The following is an 18,105-nucleotide window of genomic DNA, read 5'->3' as shown; positions in this document are numbered from 1 at the left end:
GAGTAACTGAGCAGCTTGAGGCCGTTTTGTGGTTCAGCCATGTATTTTGAGTTTGGAAAAGTCTTAATTAACTCAGAATATATAGCGACTTTCTCCTCCGCGCGATAGTCAATAATTAGACAGCTTGGTGTGACCAATGAACTGAGATAAATATCTAAAGACTTTACAATTTATTATATGTATGGGTAAAGTCTAGCTCTGTGCAACCAGCCGGTGATAATGGAAATTAACAGTGATCATTGAACAAATGTGTTATGTAACCTCTGCATACCACTCAATCCACCTTTGCAAAACACCTGATTTACAATATGATATGCATTATTTTTATGGATGTGTGATAACCAGAAAACATCCAACCTGCAGCACCTTTGAGCAGGTAAATCCTGACCTTATAGCTACAGTCCACAAATTCAATGCACTCCACATCTAGCCTCCAGATCTTGGTTTCTATGAAAGCATTTTCTGGTGAACTGGTTGATCATTATCCATGACATTTTCAGAGTACAGAGATATGTCAATATTCTGAAGCTCAATGGGCTTGTATAATTGAACCGAGGGCCCTTAGTTTCCATATGCTGAGGGCACAGGTTCCCAGTGGAATACCAGTGACGCTTGATGGAATACAAAAGATGGACAGGATTAGGCTTTGTGCCGTTGACTGACCTTGACCTATTTGTTGACCCACATCCTCACTCAATCACACGATTCTATTGTGATCAATAAATTCAGGTGAATGTGCCAGAAAATGCGTCCAAATGGTGACTTTACCCTCTCTGAATATCTACAGTTTTTTATAATAGTGTTGAGCAGCACTGGCTAGCTTTGTGTAACCTGGCCTCAATCAAACTCAAAGCCACTATCCCTGTGAAAATAGTATTGATCAAAACTAGCATCTACCCATGCATAAGAGCTTGTTTCAATTGATTTTTCCTCTTTGAGCTGAAAAATATGATAGAGTTGATATGAATTACAGGGTGTTTTTTGCTTCAATTCATCAACACAGCCCGGATAATGCTCGCCGTTGCCGGGGAAACATGATAACCGTTTTTTGTCTGTTTTTCAACAATCAATTACTTTAATGCATTTATGCTACTGTTCACAGAGAAACACACGACCATCTGTAGAAGTCAACAAATACTGGAATTAGGTCGTTTTGTAGCAGAAACAGACAGCATATACTGGCTTCTGGCTGCAGAAAATCAAAAACATCTCATTCCATTGCAAATAAACTGCATCTTAGTTTACCACTGCAGAGCAAACAAAGCTAGCAAGTTATGTAGGGGCAGGGGAAGAGCAGCATAGTGTTGTGGTATTTTGCGTGGCAATATTGTATCGCTACACGTACATCCAGTATCAATATTTTATTTAACAATTTTAGCAATCTAGCCGCTATTCTGTCTTCAGAGGTTGTAACGGACTCACTCTTAAAGCTAGAGTAAAGATACATGGTATCATATCAAACTATAAAACCTAAGGAATCCATTGGTACCAACCATGTCATGTTCTCTTTATCAGGAAGAACCTTAAACAATGCTCCAAATTTACAAAAAATTTGGCGAGGAAAAGCTGGCATGACCATTTTCAAAGGGGTCCCTTTGACCTCTGACCTCTAGATATGTGAAAGAAAACTCTGACATGAACCGAATGAAAACTGTATTTTAAGAGATGAAACAGATGTTCAAAAACTGCATAATTTGCAGTTGAAAAAAGGTAATAAATCGCAATATATCTTCTCCAGGTTTGGTAGAAAAACGGTATGAATTGTAGAGCTGTCAGAGTTAACGCGATAATAACGCATTAACGCAAATTCATTCATTAACGCATTAAGGCAACTTGCGATCTTTAGGTTGTAGCGGGCTCAGTTTTAAAGCTAGAGTGAAGATACTGGTATCATACCAAACTAAAAAAACTAAGAAATCCATTGGTACCAACCATGTCATGTTCGCTTGTTTGGAAGAACGCTAAATAACACTACAAACTTACGTTAAATTTTGGGGAAAAACTGGCATGGCCATTTTCAAAGGGGTCCCCTTGACCTCTGAACTCAAGATATATGAATGAAAACTCTGACATGAACAGAGTGAAAACTGTATTTTATTAGATAATTTGCAGTTGAAAAAAAGGTAATAAATTGCAATACATCTTACGACAATACTCAGCATATCGCAAAATGTTAAAAATTGCAATAAGATCGTATCATGACCTAATTATCGTGATGTATCCTGGGGCCTCTGGTGATTCCCACCCGTAATATTATGCTAATTTATTTGTGGCTGATGTTGCGTTATGTTCTATGACATAGAATCATGTGTGGTGGCCTTTTCTGATATAATATCAATAAATAGCATACTATAATAAGCTGTATAGAATATATATATATAAATTGCAAAAGTTGCAGCCCACTTGTATCCCTCCAAACTATCCCAGATGTCACATTATGCTCAAAGATTTGCAGTCTTTAATTCCCAAGCTCAAGGCTGATCAGTGTTATTCTAGTGACACTTCCCCTAAAGCCTCCTGACATTAAGCCTTTATAAGACAGTTATGAGTATTACATTGGTCTTGCAATATAAACTACTTTTTTATGCCTTTACCATCATGTTTAGATAAAACAGCTACAGCAACAGATTAAACTCAATAGGCTACCCCCTGCCTTGTTAACAGGCTATTATTGTACTGCTATCCTTGGAGTGTCTTCTGTAGGTTTTAGGCTCGGGGCTTCGATATTATTGATGTAGCGGAGGTGCAGTGTTGGTATATAAAATATGCTGTATTTCACTGCCCCTTCCCAAATCTCCATTCATATCATTCTTGGCCAGTGAGACAGATAATAATAAACCAATATGAGCGGACTTGCGCTAAATAATTCACAGGCAAAGACACTTAAGGAAACAGGAGAAAACAACTTTCACTACACACCAACCCCACACCAAAACAGGCAATTGTAAAGCAGGTAAAGAGATTAAAGTACATGGTATGGTAAATGGAGGGCTTACCTCGACACTACAGCATTTCTATCTTGACTCCTCAACTTAAAACTATCTACAGTTAAGACTTGCCGCCACTTTATTCTCACAAACCTCCTGGATAAGTTACAATAATGAGCAGCAACTCAAATGTGCATTGGTTGTTGTTCATGCTGTTACTACTTTGGTCACAACTTGATTGGCATAGTACAGAAGAACAGGGTGTGGTGACTCTGTTTTTTATATATATTTTTTTTTTTTTAAAGTTATTTTTTTGGGGGCATTTTTCCATTTTTATTGAGGACAGTGGATAGAGTCTTGAAAGGGGGGAGAGAGAGAGTGGATGCGGAAAGGGCCACAGGCCGGATTCGAACCCGGGCCGCCGCGGTCAGGACCAAGCCTTGATACATGGACGCCCGCTCTACCAACTGAGCTAACCACGCGCCCCTGTTTTTTATATTTTGTGGTCAAAAGTTACATAATATCTGCAATACTGTTTTGCAAACAAGTCAAAGTGTTCCCTTTGAAATATCCAGATATTTCATCCATTGGGCCCGTGGAGCAGGCACAGTAGCGTCCGCTCGGTCACATGGCTCATACTGTTCATACTGAGGAGTTGATTTATCCCAAAAAAAAAATTATCCGCTGAGTTACAGACGTCTCTTTCCCGATGTAAGTCTATGGGAAAAAGTATTTTTGGGCCCAATGGCATCACGGGACGGACTCGGAAGTTGTAGTACCGCCGTTTGGCCACTTCGAAAATTTTGGATCAACGACCGGCGCTCTTCCTGGGGTGGTTGGACATGATGGGCTAGTTTTCCATGACGAGGAATCTGCAACCCTCCTCTTCAATCTGATGTGTGACCCTCAGCTGGAGCCTCCATTCCAGCACATTGGTATTTGCTTTCTCAGGGAGGCTAAACAGTGTGATACCCAATTATTAAAACACACCCTTCAGTTTCATTATTTAAAAAAAAAAAGGGGAACCACCGCTACGGCAAATCTCATCCAACCCTGTTATCTTGCCCCTGTTGATATCCAAGTCTTTCATAATGTTTAAAAGTAGTAAAAGTTACTCCTTCCGACCAGAAATGTGGGCTTTTCTTTTGGGCATGCATCTCTGCAAACTGTCGGCTAGTTGGTTTGTGTACAACGCACAGAGCTGAGAGGTCGTGTGTCACAAACTGACGTAAAAACCCAGATTGAGACGCATATTGCACTGTATACGAGTCCAAAGAATGCTCCTAAAACCTGAATAATATCAGCTTATCCCTCTATTCGGAATACGGTCTAATTCAGAATATCCATATTAGGAATATTATCATATTTGGAAAAATTGTGTAATATTAGTATGCATGTAAACATAGTCATTGAGTAATTACTGTCTACATTTAAGTGAATCTGGGGTTCTTTCAAATATTTTAATATACAAAAAAAGGCTCAGAAAAACTGAAATATTACAATTTTCTCCAAGAATTTGAGCCGTTAGACATCCAGAAACCTTAACACCGTTTCCCCAACATAGCACACATTACAAGCAGCTCTTCTGACCTCCTTATTAGATGGAGGGGAAAAAAAGAAACATACTCCACTTATTGATAAAGTTTCTTAAAGCTCAACAGTCGTCCCCCTTATCCAGGTCTTTGGACTGAAAATAATATGATGCTCCATCTTTCAAAGATGTACTTTTCCTAAAGCATTGTTGATTGCCCTGTGTCCATTACTTGGAAGGATTATGATAATATTCCACATTGTGCTCGGCGTGATGCACAGGAAATTCAATACTCAAAAGGTTAATGCAATCAATTAGGATGACAAAGGAGTAAAGTAAAACCCTCCTGCTCGTGGAAAAAAAAAGAGAGACAGGAGAAGAGAGAGGGGGGAGAAAAGGTATTGAAAGCTTGAATGGATCCACGGAGAGAAAAGAGGCACTTGAAACGACAGAAAAATGGCATTTATTCAACGTGTCTCGTCCGAGGCTAGCTGAATGAAACACACACAAAGTGTGTACACAAAGACAGAAAAATAGCTCTTAGATAGTGAATTGCATGACTCAGCACTCAACCAGTTGTAATTGAACAATAAAGGAGCAATATTTTCTTTTGAAGGTAATCAGATACCTAAGCAAAGGGAAAAAAGCGGCCGGTACTCGAGGCTTCAACATCGATTCATAATGCTCATAATGTTCTATGGACTTTTCCCTCGTTCTGAGTCAAGTTTTGTCTCGGCGCTCCGTTCCCATGTGCATTGTTGCATGGGCTGAATATTAACAGCACGACAATTGTGTATGGGAGAGATATCTTTTGTTATTTAGATAGATGTTACAATGCTATACAACACAAAGGAGTCTCATCATTGCAGATAAATGGATAAACTTGGATGGCGGTATTGAGCTCTACAACCATTGTAATAATCCATATTACCTTTTCAGCCTCAGTCTGTCAAAATGGTGATGTATTAATCACATTTCAGCAATCCTCCGTGGCTAATGATAATGTTATGAGAGTCTGGGTGGCAATATTTCGCTAACGTCTGCAACGCCTATTTTCTGCCGATAAGTTGTGCAAGGAGAAAAGCCTAAAACCTTGTAATCCACTTAGGTAAGGCAGTAGACTTACCTACTTCTGCAAACACACACAACCTCATAAATCTACTGCACCTTCACATTCTCAAAGACTGCCGAGCTCGAAAACACTGCAGCAGATCCGTCATCCCACTTTGTTTGCACCAAATGAAGACATGTTTCACATTTCAAACCATTGCACAAGTCAAAGAATGGTGCATGCACAGGCCCTAACAGATACTCTGTATACATCACTGAGTCACATGCACACTTGCAGGAGCAAATGACCTCAAAATACAGGACCTCAGTACAGTCTCCAACTCAATATGATTTATAGCATATCTTCAGTAAGTAAACACGCTGCTTGATTATTGACATTGGAAACATCATGCATTTAGAAAGAAAATTGTAAATGCATCAATCTGGTGCACTTTGAGAGCTAAATTAAGAGGCTAGATCTAAGAAGAACTTTGTGTTCTTGTAAACAATTTGATCATAAACAAATTGGTTGTATAGATAGTAGGGTTGTCAATGAATTAAAATAGTTAATGACGATTAATCACACATTTGTTATCTGTTCAAAATGTACCTTAAAGGGAGATTTGTCAAGTATTTAATACTCTTATCAACATGAGAGTGGACAAATATGCTGCTTTATGCAAATAAATGTATATATTTATTATTGTAAATCAATTAACAAACCAAAAACAATGACAGATATTGTCCAGAAACCCTCACAGGTTCTGCATTTAGCATAAAACATATGCTCAAATCATAACATGGCAAACTGCAGCCCAACAGGCAACAACAGCTGTCAGTGTGTCAGTGTGCTGACTTGACTATAACTTGCCCCAAACTGCATGTGATTATCATAAAGTGGGCATGTCTGTAAAGGGGAAACTCGTGGGTACCCACAGAACCCATTTACATTCACATATCTGGAGGTCAGAGGTCAAGGGACCCCTTTGAGAATGGTCATGCCAGTTTTTCCTTGCCAAAATTTAGCGCAAGTTTCGAGCGTTATTTAGCCTCCTTCGCGACAAGCTAGTATGACATTGTTAGTACCGATGGATTCCTTAGGTTTTCTAGTTTCATATGATGCCAATACCTTCACTAGCTTGAAGACTGAGCCCGCTACAACCTTAAAATCGCAAGTTGTATTAATGCATTAAAGATATAAGTGCGTTAAAACTTGCGTTAACGTGTTAACTTTGACGGGTCGGGTGGGTTTGCCGACATCCCGATTGACAGTCGAGCAAGAAGAGAGAGAAAAGCGAGCACTAAGTGGCAAGTTGCGGGCGAGGGGCGCTGTAAAGCGCCACCTTCACCCCGGGCCTTTCCAAGCCACCTTAGAGCCGGTCGCGGCGCACCACTACGGAGGTAATGCGCCTTGCCAGGGCTAGCCAGCGCCAAGGAGAGTTCCTACGGGGGAATCCTCCCACACGGCTGCCGCCGAGCAGCCGCCCCTGACCCGGCGAGCGAGGCGAAAGCGCACCGCTGTAAAAGAAAGGGCCGCGTTGGATTTCTAACACAAGACGATAGCGTCATTGCGAACCGGAATGCTACACAATAATTGTCTGGTGTTGATTATCTTGTTTTCTTGTAATTGTAATTGCAATTCTGTTAATTACACAACCCGAGCGAGTAAGTTATTTGAAATGTTGTTCCTGTGTGGAGTGATATAAACGAAGGAAAAGATCTACATTTTAAGGATTAGACTTAAAACATTGATTTTCTGTCAGGCACTTTGAACTACAGCCTCTTTATTCTACATTTCCCAACTTCCATTCAGCTCTACGATGGACAAATAAAGAGGTACGAGGACAACAAGCACAAAAGCCAGGGTTAGGCGGTAACCAGGGCTTTATGTTTCGACCATAAGAATTCCACTTTTCTTCTGCTGTAATTTGACCTACATCACATTTTTCTGTTTGGGCATTTCTCGGGTCCGGCAGCCACGTCACAGAAACAATGGGCCAAAATGGGCTTTGAAGTCGGGCCTGAATGAAACCGGCGGGGCTGACACATGAAATGCCCTCACAGCTGGGCTGCCCCCAGTCAAAAGAAAAACAAATACTTTGAATGAGAGGGGGACACGCCGCTCCTGTCTGAGCTTCCTAAGGCCCTGAGCCGCCACCGGGAGGTGGGCTTTCACGATATGCCCGTAATGATGGATGGATTGGGAGGAAAGTCTATTCACATGGAGATGTTACATCATAAATATTTACACAGGGCTGCCGTTTCCATGTAGCCTTTGCTTGTTTTGACACACTGGAAAAAATTTAAAAGGACAAAAAAAGTGTAGGGAAGAGAAAAGTCGCGGAAAATGAGAAGGTGGCTTTTTGGTTATTATACTTTACCGGGTGATACAATAACACTAAATTGAGTTTCATTGCTCTTTTTTTCCCTCCTCAGTGAGACAAATTATCTTTCCTGTGGGCTTTATTTACCTTTGACTGAATGAACTGCTGTTTATTAGAGACGCATCGCCCTCCTACACACAAACCTTGAAAAGCCGACAAAACACTAAAGTGAGTCTGAATTTCAATTATAAATTAAACCTGTTTCCTTGTTTTCCACGAAGAACTACAACCTTAAACAGAATCTCTTAACTACAAAACACACATTATACACTAATTTAAAGCAAAGCATCACAAATCTAGCCTGATCTCTCTCACAGAGAGACCAAAGGGAGGTAAAAGGGAGACACCATTGTTGTTGGTAAGCAGCCCCTACAAATTTCTGCTCAGTGAGCTCAATTAAAAGCCTTGAAGTCCCCCGAGATCGTCCCTGGAACCAATGAAAACAAATTTGGCAGTTTAATTTTCTTCCCACTGTCTAAGAGAGGGACTCCGCTGTGGGAGCGCTCTCTCACCGAAGTCTGTGGGAGCCAAAAGGAGAAGGGGATAAGGGGGGGGGGGGGGATGGGGGATGTCATGCCAGCACGGTGTTAGAGCCAGTTGGCCTTTATGATGAGTTGCATTAACATATATCAAAAGCCAATTAAACTAACCGTACTCTGTTATGTTGTTGTTATGTGGTTAAACAAGGGGAGTTAGTATATCTGCACTACAGTTGACTCACTTAACTTTGCCTCCAAAGCAACCTGTCTAAAGATGTGTACGCCGGACGTACGAGGGTGAAACGTGGCCGATGCATCCTCCTGTTGCATCTACGTGGAAATCCGCGGATAGTGTCATCATCGTGTTGTACACCGGGCATGTATCTGGAGCCCTGATTGATGCAAGGAGTGTGTCTGTGTCTGCCGTGTGAGTGACACCACCAGAAACAAAGGAGTGTGGTGTAGCCCTCCGCCTCAATTCACGGCCACGCCACCCCCCGGTGACAGTGAGGGTCTCTGGCTTGACATGAGACAGCCCACGGTGTCACTTCTGAATGTTTAGATCCCTCTTGACTAGGAGGCCAGGGGCAAGGGCTGTTGTATGCATCCTCATGACAGACTCCCACATCAGCATTGTGCTCATACCAGCTAACATCATTAGCACAGAAGGTTTCATCTCAGGGAGAGAGAGAGATAGAGAGAGAGAGAGAGAGAGAGAGAGAGAGAGAGGGGGAAAAAAAAGCAACCCAGTTTCTTCAAGTCACAAGTCATTAGCGTCCTCTCGAGAGTCAAATTGTACAGAGGCCGATTTTTTTTTTTATCAGCAACAAAAGGTTTTATACTCTTGTTAATTTGGTGGATGTCATCTGTACTTAGATGTCTGTGTCTAATGTCTGTTACAGTAATAAATGCCATATAGTGGAAAAATTATATTATTTTGTCAAGATGACAATGTGGGATGTTGCCGCAACGACATCCAGACATAAAGCAGGCATAAAAGAAGATCAAGTTATAATTAACAGAACGGCGTAACAAGATAGATAACGAATAGAATATGGCACACATGCTCTGCTGGCACATTTATAAGAAACTATGCTGTTAAAATACACATATTACTGCCAGTGAAAAGCTTATATCATTTCAATTTCTAGCTGATTCTTTTTACAGTTCTGTGTTCATTGTAGGGCTGGGACGATTCACCTATCTCCTGATTCGATACTATCACGATACTTGGGTGCCGATTCAATATGTATTACAATTTTTGTTAACTTGTTTTTACCACTAAACCATGGGAAAAAGTTGAATCACACACTTCTGGGGACTTTTATTTTGGGAAAATATCTAAATTAATACAGTAAGAATGTTTGATTTTCAGCATGTATGTAGTCAGAGATGTCCTGAAGTCAAATATATCAGTCATTGTCAGGAAGTATTTTTTCCAGCAACCCAAAAATCAAAGAATAAAGACATTTCCCTCACAAATTAGTGCAATTGTTTCTATTTAATTTATAAGGGACATGTAATTTTTTATACTTCTGGTGAATATAATCCAATCAATCTTATTTCCATATATGTATTTTTATATATACAGTTCCCTTTGTTAACATCTTATTTTGAAAACTGGACGTATGCCGGCGCTAGCTCTCCCCATCAGCTCCGTTCTCTTTATCAATCCGTGGTCAGCTCCATCGGGGCCGTTTGACTGTATTTAACATAAATATCAGTATATGGGTGCTCTACAGTTGTAGCGTCGGCCGGCTTGACCGCACGTTACCGCAATACGATAACGTTTTGTGTCTATGACAGAGTTAGCATGCAGCTTTAGTCATGATGTCTAGCTCTGCTTTTCCTATCAATGTGTGAAACCCAAAGTTTTTCCATACTTTACTGGATGTGTAGTGTTTACAACATTGGATTTAACATGCAAGGGTGCAGGTCGTATCCACGCGGACCCTCCGCCGTTTTCTACTTTCTAGTTTCGGCTCGCTGCAGCCGGCTGGTTTGTTTTGGTTGACGGATACGGAACGGATATGATGACACGTTACTCAGACTACAACAATAAAAGCGGTAACTTCCTTCTACCTTCGCATAGACTCACATCAAGCAAAGATATTGATTCTGGCATTAAACATTTCAAAAAAATCGCGATACATAGGTGAATCGATTCTTCCATCCCCTAGTTCATTGACATTTCTTTGTATTTTAAGTACTACAAAGCACTGCTCAACAGCTGTTCATGCCAGGAAACTGATAAAATGGCAGTTCATATATGTCAAAAGCACCTTATTGCTCTTGTAGTTTGGAGTTGCTGCAGCCTAGGTTTCTAATACAGTGTTAGGGGTGCATTTTACACTGTATAGATCCCTCATACTGAGAGAGAGACAGACAGAGAGAGAGAGAGAAGCCCTCTTTGGAAAACAGATACATCAGTGTGCCTGTATAGTGTACGACATTGCTGTGAGTTAATCAGTTGGAAAATAAAACGGTGGGATTCTAATAAGTCATTTGTCAATTTTTACAACCCCCAGACACATTGATCCATGGGGATTAATGAAGATGCCTGATATTGTTGTAGATATGAACAGGGGAGATGGTGGGGACAGTAATCAGTCATGTTGGGGATTTGTCCTACCTCGTTTTCTCTTCCTGGGGAGTCACTCCATACGGGGGCTCACTTCATCTGGAGAAGGAGAGCAAAGGAGAAACATTAAAAACCCAGACACTGATTATTCCGATGTAGACACGCATGCACATACATGTTCTGGAGAAATCCATACATTTACCCAACTCATCTAATCCACAGAGGTTGACATAATAACAGCAAGCCTCCAGATGAAGCAAAAGGAAAATGTGTACTTTTGTTGACTCCTGTCCTTTAGATTTACAGTCTAAAGGTCCACAGATTAGGGAAGCCATAATACCAGAAATGTAGTAGTGGAACCAGTACCAGTAACCAGTGGAAGTCCACGATTCACAATTTGATACCACGGTAGGGCTGCACAATTAATTGAATATTAATTGCAATCACGGTTTTGGCTTCCCACAATCAAATGAACACGATTGCCTGCGATATTGACGTTTAAAAAATGCGCGTTCTGCTCATAGAAAACTCTGCTGCATAAATCAAATGCTTCCTAAACTAACAGCCAGCCGTCAGCCGCCAATCGAGATTTTTTGGCTTCACTTTTGGGGATAGATATTATCTATACAACCAATGTGTTTATGATTACATTGAGAGCATAACATTGTTCATTTAGCCTCTTAATGTTGCTAATTTTGCTCTCAAAGCGCACCAGATTAATGCATTTAACTTTAAAATGTAGCTAGCAAAAGGGTAGTGTGAATATTCCTCCAAGTGAAAACAGCACTCTGTTTATTTTAATGTGAAAGTGCAGTAATGAAAATATGTTGTCGCTATAATCAAGGAATAATCGTGATCTCAATATTGATCAAAATAATCGTGATGATCATTTTGGCCATAATCGTGCAGCCCTATGGGCAGTACATTGATATTATATCGGTCTCGTGATATGAGACTAAATATTGTCTTAGATTTTGCGTCGTCTTTTCCTGGTTTTAAAGGCTGCATTACAGTAAAGTGATGTAATTTTCTGAACCTACCAGACTGTACTAGCTGTTATATTATTTGCCACTTAGTCATTATATCCACATTACTGATGATTATTTATCAAAAATCTACATATTTTTTGAAAGCACCAATAGTCAACCCTACAATCTCGATATCAAGGTTATTGGTCAAAAATATATATTGTGATTTTTGATTTTCTCCATATCGCCCAGCCATATACCACGGCAATAAAAACAAAAACAAAACAATAATTCCCATGTACCTCAACATACACTCCTTCATTACCGTTTGCATACTGCTTTTTGCGAATTTATTATGAATCCCTGATGATCCGCCTAAAAAAAAACTAAATTTCATGATGTTATAATTTATTCATTTTTACTGGATAGAGCTTGAATGTATCACAATGTAACTCAAAGCAACCTCTGTTAGCTGTTAGCTGTTAGCTGTTAGCTCCGTTATTTAGCCAAGCAGGACTGTGCTGACCACTGGCTGCTAACAGCTAACGTTGCTAGCTTGCCCCCTGCCGATTTCAACGCGTGTTTTAGGGGTGCGTGAGAAATCGATACACTACAGTATGGCGATATTATGTTTTGTGATTCTGTGTCAATTCTAAAAAAAACACTGCATTGAATTTTAATTAATAGTTTACGTGCAAAGATTTGTGGCAGACTGCGGCTCGGATTGCACAAAAAGTACTATGATGTTGGATGTTATAGGGAGGGACTAACTTTTTTTACTTTGATTTTATGCATATGGTGGTATGTTCTTTACTATGAAATCTCCTTAAATTAGATTTAAAAAATCACAATATATCAACTTGCTTTATATCCTTGATTGTTACCCCTGTTTCATATGTATCGTGTCACCAGATTCGGATTTGTTGTCTCACAATATAGCGTTATCATCATCACCATCCCCGGGACAACGAGATGCTGTTAGTCTCTTGCCCAGATCCCTGGTACCTACGGTATTGTGGAAAAACGAGTACCGTCACATTTTCTGAATTTTGGCATCAACTTGGTACCGAAGTATCTGTTCTCGTGACATTCCTACCAGAGATACCCAGGCCCCACATCACAGCTTAGCGTCCAAGGGAGGGCCATAGTTTGTAAAGCCCGTTTAAGCAGTCGTAGAGTACAGTCAACTATGTCTGTGCATATCTCAGCAAGTTGCCAGTAATAATTTACCAACAGGCAGTAATCCTACTTCTTAGCTCGACTCAGTCTTGCAGAATAAAAACATTAAACAAATCACTTTCCAATGAAATCTCGTTAACAAAAATTATATGACAGGGATAAAAAGATTTCTGGATCAAACACTGCTTAGATAAAAAACATAACTGAAGGGTCTTTGTAGGTAATGGGAGAGAATACATATAGTGCTGGTTCCTTATTCACACATATACATGGCTGAAATATAAAGTTGAAGATTGCACCTTTCTCTTATATATGCAGAAAAAGCGCGGTGTCTTATATGACATCCATTAACCCAGACGCAGTGTTACATCAGGACAGAAACTGACTTTGGCAGAACCAGTTGAGTCACTCTTAAATCCTCTCAAAAGTTTCCTAACCTTGAGAGCCCATGCATCCCCGAAAAAGTAATAATAATTCTAACCTGATCTTCCTACTTATTTTATATCTCCCCTCAGCAACCTAACTTCTTCTCGGCAACAGTGCAGTTATTAATTCATGAGGCACTAATTAGTTCTTTGTTTAATTTTGTGTTAAACAGACTGACCGGAATGATAACGACTCGCGCTGTAGCGCTTTGGTCCCATGCCACTCCTGTTTGCTACAACAAGGGAGCATCGTGCGACTAGCATGATGAACCCAATTCCCTTCTAAGTTGCACTTCATTAAGTCAAAATGTGACAAGGAGCTTAGAGGAAGAACTGGCAGATCTGATCATACATAACAATGCAGGCCCAGTAAGTTTGAGGGGGGGGCGGAGGGGGGGGGGGGTGGTGCTGGTGCGGGAGGCGGTGCGGGGGGGTAGTGGATTCCAGCATGCATGTTGATAATTTTCTATTTTTAACCCTTGGGGGCCGTCTTTCATTTTCCTTTAATTGTTTTTGTTCAGAGCTGCAGTGTCCTCTTTTTAAATTGCAGCTCCTATCAACTCCCCTGATCAACCCCCTGTGCAACATTGCAGGCAGACAAGTAAACAACAGGGTTGCCCTTTTCCGTGATGTAGTGCAGATGCTCCAGTAAAATCGGTGACACTTTCATCACTGCACATACGCACATATATATATATATGCACCCACTTAAAAGGAATAGTTGTCAGAGGTGCGGCAGTGACGATCAAAATGAACTCTAAAAGTACAGTTTTTGGCCTCATAAGTTGAAAAACCGGCTGAGTGAAAGACAAAGACAAATGCTCCATCATAATGTAAGAATGTGTCATGGATGTTCCATCTGCCCATGTTTTACATACCTTCTTCAAAAAGCTTTTGATGAGTGTGTATTTGACATTTTGTTATCTTTAGAGCCGATCCCAAGTTCTCAGTCTGCAGACTTATAATTAATTGTTCCCAAAAAGTTCAGCCATACCTTACATACTCACGTTATTACATGGCAACCTATATAACTTTCCCCCTTGACACAATGCCTCAAGAGCAGAGAGTACATAAACCTCTCAATAAACTATAATCATTGACGTTGTACACGTGGCAGATAGCGCTTTTGTTTGCAAACTGGGTTTTTTTTTTTTTGTTTCCACTGCAAATCATCAGCTGACAAGCTCCGCTAAGATGTTTAGCCTCTCCAAGTGTCTTCCCACTGGCTGAAGATATGATAAAATCAAAAAGCAGACAAGTAATTACACTGTATAATAGGCAAGATTGGCATTTTCAAAATCATTTTCATGTGGATGGAAATGACATTGCATAGACTATTCTGTATTCACTGGTGCAGATAAATAAACAAGGCATGGAGAAGAAGGGGGGGTGGGGGTGGCATACCGAACGCACAGTACAATGGCAAGCAGGTCAGTAATTAGAAACTCTGTTTGCACAGTAATAATTTTAATATATTCATCAGGAAACAGAGCATGCCTAGCATGATAAAATCCCATCAAGGAACATATCCCGACTGCCTTAACCTTTTAAACAGGCTGCCAGCACATTGTTGAGAACCTGAAAGAACTAAATAAATACATACATATGCTGAAGTTCTAATAAGATGCAGCTACACCCAGCCCTATATTTTTTTTAAATTTCAACATCGCAAGGGATATGTAACCCTTTTCTTATGCTTAAATCCTTAAATATTGATCATCTAAATGTGGAGCTTTTGACCTCCTTTATCCAAGTGTGAAAGCCCCCCGACACTAAAACACGTCCGGCTCTGATTGCACGAGTGTAAAAGAGCAACACGTGTGTGTAACCTTTGTTTGTTATTGAAGGTGGCAGTGATGATGCTATGGAAATTATTGCAAATTGCTTAAAGGAACCCCTGACATGCAAAAAACCTTGACCTCATGATTCCATTTCCCCAAGACAGAAGAATGCGTAATTGTTAAAAGAATTCAAGGTGGAGCACAAAGGTAATCGCTACACCACATTTTTTTTTTTTTTTTTTTTTTTTTAACAGAGAGTGAAAAATAGCTCAAAGCCATTCATGTGTGAAATATATGCATGTTTTAATGCGATGATGATGAACACGGTTAATGCAAACCCAGACCCGCAGATCCGTACAGTAAAAGTTATTTCAAGTTGGTAAATAACCTGATGTCTCATTTATTCCAAATTTAAATAACAGGAACACACAAACAGTTTAAAACAATAATCCTCTTTGCGGTAATGGGCTGCCAATCTATTGTCTAAGTGTGCTGGTTTCATTTCCCACACATAATCTGAGAAACTTACAAGTTCACGTGACCTCATTCTACATGAAACAACCTCTAATTACATGAAGTGGAAGCCGCAACGAGAATACACTTCTCACTGAATAGGTCTGTACTTTTGTGTCTTCTAGTTCAGTGTTTCGTTCTGACTTTTCGACTGCCGAGTGAGAAACTGAACATTTACTCATGCATATTTGACAGCACCTCGTAGGCCCCTTTTTGTGCTGTCACTTCTGGCTCCTATTCTCCCTCTCCCCCAGGAGAGGACAGAGTCAGGGAGGGGCGGGGGCTCGAGGGCAGCTACCTCCACAGTCCCGCTGTCCCCTCCTCGCCTAATTTTTGTTGTCCAGCCCTTTGAAACCTCAATCTCATGCAGAACCAAAGAATGGTGATCCATGTGCAACAAGTGCCGGTGCCATGGAAACCCCCGTTTTCCCCCCAAAATATTCCTTTTTATCCCTTTTGAAGACCTGTCACCAGGCAGAGCAGGCATCACACGACCCCCGGGCCAAGCCATGACAAAGCCTATTTTCTGCCTGCTTCTTGATTGATTAAAAAAGACTTTTATAGTAAAACCATGTTAAAGGACACAAAAAGTGACACGCAGAAGAAAGGGCCCTCGGGGATGGCCCAATCAGACGGGTTCCCCCCGGTAATAACGCACAGAAAAAAAAGGAACAATATCGTAATCGCCACAAAGGAAGGGTCAGGGTAAGCATGAAACTTGACAACAATGTTGATTACAATAGCGATAGAAGAAAAAGTTTGGGATTGGTAGGTAGGTTACATCAAACTACACATGATTGTATTCACTTTAGTGCTTTCAATCGATTCAGATATTCAATCGTGATAAATCGCAAATTAATCACATCATTTTTTATCTGTTAAAAAATGTACTTTAAAGGGAGATTTGTCAAGTATTCAATACTTTTATCAACATGGGATTGGACAAATATGCTGCTTTATGCAAATGTATGTATATATTTATTACTGGTAATCAATTATCAGCACAAAACAATGACAAATATTGTCTAGCAACCCTCAGAGGTACTGCATTTATTATAAAGAAATATGCTCAAATCGTATCTCAGTTTTGTTCTCGCTAAAATGTTGTGTTAAGTTTGTAGTGTTATTTACAACCTAAAAATCGCAACTTAATGCGTTAAAGAAATTAGTGGCGTTAAAACGATTTTGTGTTAACGCGTTATATAACTTTGACAGCCCTTATTCACTTACATGGAGTGTGGGATTTAACTGTCTATATTATTGTATTAATCAACTAGTTGTCAACTTTTAAATTAATTGCCAACTATTTTGGTAATTGATGAATCAGTTTGAATCATTTTTTAAAGAAAGAAAAAAATCTAACTTCTCTGATTCCAGCTTCTTTAATGTGAATATTTTCTGGTTTCTTTCCTCCTCTATGACAATAAACTGAATATCTTTGAGTTGTGGACCAAAAAAAGACATTTGAGGACGTCATCTTGGGCTTTGGGAAACACCGATCGACATTTTTCACCATTTTATACTCAAAAACAACTAATCGATTAATCGAGAAAATAATCGACAGATTGATCGACAGTGACAATAATCGTTAATTGCAGCCATAATCATCATTGTAAAACTTTTGTTTGTGTGCCTCTCATTAAAAATAGTGTGGACCTAAACATACTGACATCCATTTTTGATTAACGACACCAGCCGATCCAAATAACAGCATATTATCTCAACATATTCACACTATAGTATGCAATCTGGATTATTACAAATGCCTTTTGCATTGGGTTCCTGCCACACTTGCGAGAAAAAATCTACATGTAATGCTGTGTGTTTCATATGTGTGATATGGGATCAATATCCTATGCATCGGACATTTTACTCCTCCAGTTGACCTAAGTGACAGACCATTTAAAACATAGAGAGAGAGACTGGCTCAGCTACTCTACTGCACAGCACCAAAGGGAGACCGCATTATTAATTTATCTCAAAAGCACAGGTCGATATGAGAAGCCTATTGCTTACATGTTTTCTTTTTTGTTGGCAGTTTTTTGTCATACACAGTGGCTTTAAATATCTGGCCTCTTTCTGTGTCAAACAGGATAGAAATGAGTTGTGTTATGTTTAAAAACAGAGATAGTTTCAGCAGCATTAAAGAAAAGAAAGCTGCTTCTGTCTCTTTGTTTCTGCGTGGAGATGTGGAGGAGATATTTACCAAGACGATAGGGAGGGATGGGGCGGGGGGGGGTGCCGAGAGGAGGAGAGGCATTAGAAGCGTCCACACATAAGCAATTAG

General features: G+C 40.1%; 1 protein-coding gene across 2 annotated transcripts in view; it reads right to left on the bottom strand.

The window, feature by feature from the left end:
* casz1 (castor zinc finger 1) overlaps positions 1 to 18,105 on the bottom strand; it is a 224,844-nt gene that overhangs the window by 105,012 nt on the left and 101,727 nt on the right. For both annotated transcript variants that reach the window (XM_037772598.1, XM_037772599.1), the window contains one exon: positions 11,004 to 11,051. The gene's annotated coding sequence lies outside the window, so the exon portion shown is untranslated. The remainder of the gene's footprint in view (positions 1 to 11,003; positions 11,052 to 18,105) is intronic.

The sequence above is a fragment of the Sebastes umbrosus genome, chromosome 6, assembly GCF_015220745.1.
Source record: "Sebastes umbrosus isolate fSebUmb1 chromosome 6, fSebUmb1.pri, whole genome shotgun sequence".
NCBI lineage: Eukaryota > Metazoa > Chordata > Actinopteri > Perciformes > Sebastidae > Sebastes > Sebastes umbrosus.
Note: the sequence above shows the minus strand (reverse complement) of the source record. Positions and strands in the feature narration are given on the sequence as shown.